We start from the raw sequence: 5,866 nt of genomic DNA, 5'->3' as shown, positions 1-5,866 counted from the left end.
TGAATATGTCGTCTCCGGATGCCAACGTCTTGGGATAGTAGCTTGTGAAACTTTCTTCAACTAGTATAAACTATGATCTAATTCTTACCCCACTAGACAATGATTTTTCAAACAACATATGCATTCTTCAAATTTAAACACATAACTATGAACGTTCGTTTAGGCCGTAAGCCGTTTGGACTCATGGTGGTCTTCTAATGGGCCTAACATGCCTTGGGTGTTGGATCGTCCTAGTTCAAATGCTTCTAAATTCAGGATTTTGGCTCGGCTCTACACTAGTTGACTAGGATTGGCTTTTGAAAAAGATCGGGAACCCAACAGATAATTTGGGCTGAAACTTGCGACAACCGTTGGAGGCATAACAAACCAATAAATTGCCGCTAACTCTGAAATAAGGTGAGTATAAAAAAGACCGGCTGCGGTTTCGCAAACCATCCTTTAATATACTATATAATATATAACGGAATATGTCATTAAATGCAATGCCAATTTATAATTTAAACAAATTAATCACATATAAGCAATTTAATGATAGCAATTAGTCAAAATAGTCAAATCCTTTTGGTTAGAACATAATTAATCCCCAGCAAAGTCGTCATTTCTGTTTTATCAAAAATATATATGCAAAGTAAAAAATTGACTAAGTTTCAAAAAAATCAATTAATCTTACGATTTAAGAAAAATCGATCTTCCAAATTAACAGAGCTTGCCACTTGATTTTTTAGTAAAAATCAAGAAGACATAAAATTTACTTTTCAAAAGATTTAAAAACAGATAAAATTCGATGGAAAAGGGTTCGAAGTTCAAATATACATTCCGAGAAGGTGTTAGGCCCTCCGAATGCCCGCTAACTCGCGATTGACCGGCGATTTGACTAAAAATGACTTTTCATAAAAAAATTTAGGTTTTGACTAAAAAATAAAGTTCTTTTATTTACTTATTATCATTTTCATTTTTATTTAACTATATTTTAGAGGAAAGTAACTATATATATATATATATATATATATATATGTATGTATATATATATATATATATATATATATATATATAAATGGCTATCCGTAGGAATTTAATAAAATTCAATCAAAGTTTAACTTAATTTAATAATACATAAATAAAGAGGGAAAATGAGGGGAGTATTTGAACTTGGATCAATTACCCAAATTCCACTAAATTGGGCATTTGGACCACCTGTCCTAATTCTAAAATTATCACAAATGGACTTGGGCCCAAAATTCTTTAAGCTTTAGGCCCTTTTTGTCCCCATTTCCATGATATACACCAGGTGTATATTTGACGTATACATCACATATACTGGTTTTTTGGAATTCCGAGCCTGTCTTTTATTTGAATTCGATGTCCCTGCACGTTTCACCTGCATTTTCACTTTTTGCACCCATCTGTGCTATATTCCAGCTGGTATATCACTGCGTTTTAGGCCCTTTGGGGCTGTAAAAAATGAATTTTTCAGCAGTATCTGCTGTATTCAACCTGCACACCTTTGATTTTGCTTATTTCCATCTATAATATCGATTTCCACACAAGTATCGTGGTGTTTTTGACCATATATCGCTATATACAACAGCATACAAACACTTATTTTAGCTTTTTGGAGCTTGCAAGCTCCATTTCCAGCCTCCATTTTAAGGTTTTTGCTTTACACAACAACAATCTGGCTGACTCGAAGGCGACAAGAGATTTGAGCCTTCATGGCTCGAATATGAGAATGCAACTAAAGAACTCCGTTATGAACTCGGAGGAGGTTCATACAACAAATTGGTAAAAAAAAGAGAATTAGCATCCGAGTCAAAGTAGAACTAATGAAACAAATCAATACGAAAAACATAACAAGGTCTTTTGAGAAACTAAAACAAAACAATGATAGAAGAAAGCATAAAACAAAAAAAAATATTTAGGCAAAAAAATGAACAGTGGCTATATGGGAAACCAAAACAAACCAACTTAATAAATGGCAAACATTGGCAATCACAGATTTTCATGTAGAAGCAACTTGCACGCGTACTTTAAGTGAAATTATCGGAATGAGGAAATCGAACTAACTCCATAAGTGAAGAGCTTGGTGATGCTAGTTCATTATGTTAAGAGGCATGCACTTGGAACACAACAATTAGCCGAGTCATTTAGAGGAAAATATTAACATATTCAATAAACTGAACATGTCAGCCATACTAAACCTACATCACATTTGAGATTCATTTTCGGAATAAGGAAAAAAATTTGAACGAGTTGACATCCGGACAGCAGCCTGTTGGAGGTTTCAATCCCCTTTTAGAACGAAATAGTCATGGCTAAACACACACACGGAGCAAGGCAGAAATCCATAAAATAGGACCCATAGAGAGAGGATAAAACGACTTCTTTGACGCTTAAGGATATATAGCAAAATAAGAGAATATTTTTGCTAAATAGAGATGGACTAGAAGCATGATGTTTAACAAATTAAAAGTCCAATCTTAAGACGAGCATAATAGCCATGAGCTCGAAGAAACACAAAACAACAATGTAAGCTAGACAGACACCAAAACGTTTTGAAAACGACGATAATAGCCTTATCAAACAGATTCTATTACTACACAATAGCCAGCACGAGTTCGAAGATGGCAAAAAAAAATAGATCACCCACTCTATCATGTAGACGACTCTACACTCTCATGAACAACATATTAAGAACAAGGGATACTTAAAGGGAAATGCAAGATTACCTTCAGAGGGGCAGAAGAACAAGGACGATAGCGAGCCTGAAAGAGTACCGACTTCCGCACCCAAAGAATGACTCCGAGAAGACTTGGATGAATGACATAGAGTGAACCAAACTGAGATTAAAGGAATATCTCCAAGAACTTCGGATTTAAATGGCTTCCTCTTTTTAACACTTAGCTAGACTCTCAAGATTTTCTAAATATTTCACTCAAATTTTTAGCTCATTGTTTCTGAAAAAATTTATTAATATTTATGATTCTTTCAAAGAAAATTTTTTCCCCTTTTTTTTCGTATCTCGACTGCCCCCCCCCCCCCCTCCAAAACGATGAATGGGAGTTTATACAGAGAGGAATTTAGGATTTTAATTGGGGGGAAACGGATCATGAATTGATGATAGAGGGGTTCTCTTCAAATTCAAATTCTCAAAAAAAAAAAAACCTTCAATAAATTGGATAAGCAACCTTTTTCTGAAATTCTAACTCTATTCTGAAAAGGGAAAGGGGAATGCACGATTAAGATCGATCTCCCGTCCTTGACGTCGATGTGGCATGATCTCGCGCTAAGGGGGACGAAACAAGCAGCTGGAAATGCACAAAATATGAAGCCTAAAGTACTGTCCAGAACATAATGGGATAGAGGAAGAAGAAGTTGGGACGTACGGATGACGCGTCGTTGGTGCTGTGAATACCTCCCATGTAACGCCATCAATGGGACTTTCGCGTTTGCTACTCACGCGTGTCATTCTTCCTCGTTGTTGTCTGCATTTGGCACTTTTTAGGAGAAGTCTTGGAACAGCAGGCTGTTTTGGACTCTCTGCTAAGGAAGAGAAGGGTGTGGGCCGGGTCAACTGAAAAGGCATGGCATGGGGTGATTTGGGGAAATTGGGTTGAAATTTTCTATGGTGGACTGGGTTTTAAGTTCAATCTTTGGGCCTGAGATTTGGCAAGACCTCAGTGCTAAAAGAAAATTACTAAGGCCCACATTCGGTCTTGGCATAGCCAAGTGAAACTAAATCAGCCAAATTGAGTTGAAATCGGCTAAAATTAGATGAGATGAGTTAGTATAATTAACTAACGAGCTTCTTAATTTTGACGTAATAAAAATAAAATCATTAATTTAATTACAAACTAGTGATTCAAAATAAAAATAAAACCATAACTTAAAATAAACTGATTTAATAAATTATCTACTAAAATCTTTTGAGATGATTTTTTGAAATGTATATAAAATGTGCTAATTGCATACAAAATTACGTAAATCATATATTTCGTAAAAATTATAAAAGTAAACCATTTTATTTTGTATATATTTTTAAACTTTAAAATCTAATTATTTCAAATAGTTTGGAATTTGAGAAGCTCGTTAATTAATTTACATCGGGGGAGGTCAAAATTGGGTGTCAAAAATAAGTGGTTTATTTCACATAGTTAGGGGCAATTTTGACCCTTACACTACATAAAAAATGATCACTAGCGGCAATGAAATTAATTACCGCTAAATATGTATTTTTAGCGGCAATTAACACTCTTTAATTTGTATATGTACTAAAGCCTTTAGCGACATTGGTTCTAGTGACACTTAAAAATATTTGAAGTTGTTAATTATTGTTATTTATAATATTTCGACGTTATTTTCAAATAATATGTTATTTTCTCTGTTCTTATTTATATGGCATAAGTAAAATTTGAAGAGCCCACCAAATTTTATATATATTCTAAAAATATTTTAATTATTAAATATTGTAATTTATACTCCCTCACATTTTTATTTAATGTCACTATTTTTTATTTTCTTTGCATAAAGAAATTAAATAAGTTTACTATGCTACGTACCTTGTGTTATTTTTTTTGAAGTCAACTTTTCAATCAATGGATATGAATTAATCTATTTTGATTAATTCATTTGACCAGTGAACATGAATAATTCACTGAATTTGTTTAGGTTGGTGAAATATATACTTTGAAAGGTAATAGCTCACAAGAGTAAAATAGGAAGAATATTGTAACTTATGCATTGATTTTATGAAATGAAAAACATTATGGACCAATTATTTATAGTAAAGATGTCATATAAAAAGAAACAAAGAGAATATATCTTAATTCTCTATTTGTATGATACCGATAGAGAATTAATTTATACTCACTCTGTTCCTATTTATATGTCATTGTTTTAAAATTCATGTGCATTAATAAACTAAGTGAGTTTAGTATTCTATCCTTACTGTTTTTTGAAGTCAAGTTTTTTTTTTTGACAATTTATATTTGATCAATAAACATGAATTGTTCACTTAATTTATATATAAATATTCAAGACTAATAACTCACAATAATAAAATTGAAATTATAGTGTTATTAATATTTAATTTTATGAAATGACAAATATTATATATTATCTCTTTTTAATAAGAATGACATATCCATCCCGCTTAAAATGACTTGTCTGAAGAAGATGTCTTTGATTTCACCATGTAACACATGGTTGATAGGAAAAGCTTAGCCGCATAGGGACAGTTTTGACAAGAAGTACAAATAATTGTATTGTAGCTACACTGAAGTTCCTTTTCAGCCAACTACAATGCTCCATAACATAAGAAAATTGACTAAATTGACCTCATTCAAATTAAATTTACTTCAAGCACACATGTTGACCACCTTATGTGTACTGACGGAATGTTGTAGACTCTTATTAATAAGTAGTAATAGTAAATAAAGTAATAGGGTAATATATTTTGACAATCAATTAAGCATCATCCACAACAATAATTTTAAAAAGATAAATGTGTATTATATCTTGACCATTTATTATGTGCTAATTAAAATGTAAAATTTTGGAGGATATAAAAAAATTTCATTAAAAAAGATTCGTTGTAATAAAAAGTAGACAAACAATTAGATAGATCTATAAAAATCACGGTATGTGATGTTGAGTTTGTAATATATGATGTTAAGGAAAAGGTGCAGAATATTAACAATCATTGTATGTTATGTATGTTAAGGGTCCAGCCCATTGATGGGTGGCCCATATATTTTGGGCCTTGTTGACTCCTTCTAGAAGTCTTTGGCAGCTGATGTTAAGGGGCTGGGGTTTTGTTTTGGACGTGCAGAGGGAGAAAGAGAGAGAGAGGAGATAAAAAAAAAAAAAA

At 32.5% G+C, this 5,866-nt stretch overlaps 1 long non-coding RNA gene across 1 annotated transcript; it reads right to left on the bottom strand.

The window, feature by feature from the left end:
- Nucleotides 1-1,065: 1,065 nt before the first annotated feature.
- Nucleotides 1,066-3,526, bottom strand: LOC114078059. Its single transcript, XR_003579548.1, has 2 exons — nucleotides 3,384-3,526; nucleotides 1,066-3,305 (listed from the first exon to the last, which is right to left on the bottom strand). It is a non-coding gene; the product is annotated as an uncharacterized LOC114078059 (long non-coding RNA).
- Nucleotides 3,527-5,866: the final 2,340 nt, after the last annotated feature.

The sequence above is a fragment of the Solanum pennellii genome, chromosome 7 (assembly GCF_001406875.1).
Source record: "Solanum pennellii chromosome 7, SPENNV200".
In the NCBI taxonomy this organism is placed as follows: domain Eukaryota; kingdom Viridiplantae; phylum Streptophyta; class Magnoliopsida; order Solanales; family Solanaceae; genus Solanum; species Solanum pennellii.
The sequence above is the reverse complement of the archived record's forward strand: the minus strand, read 5'-3'. Positions and strand labels throughout refer to the sequence as shown.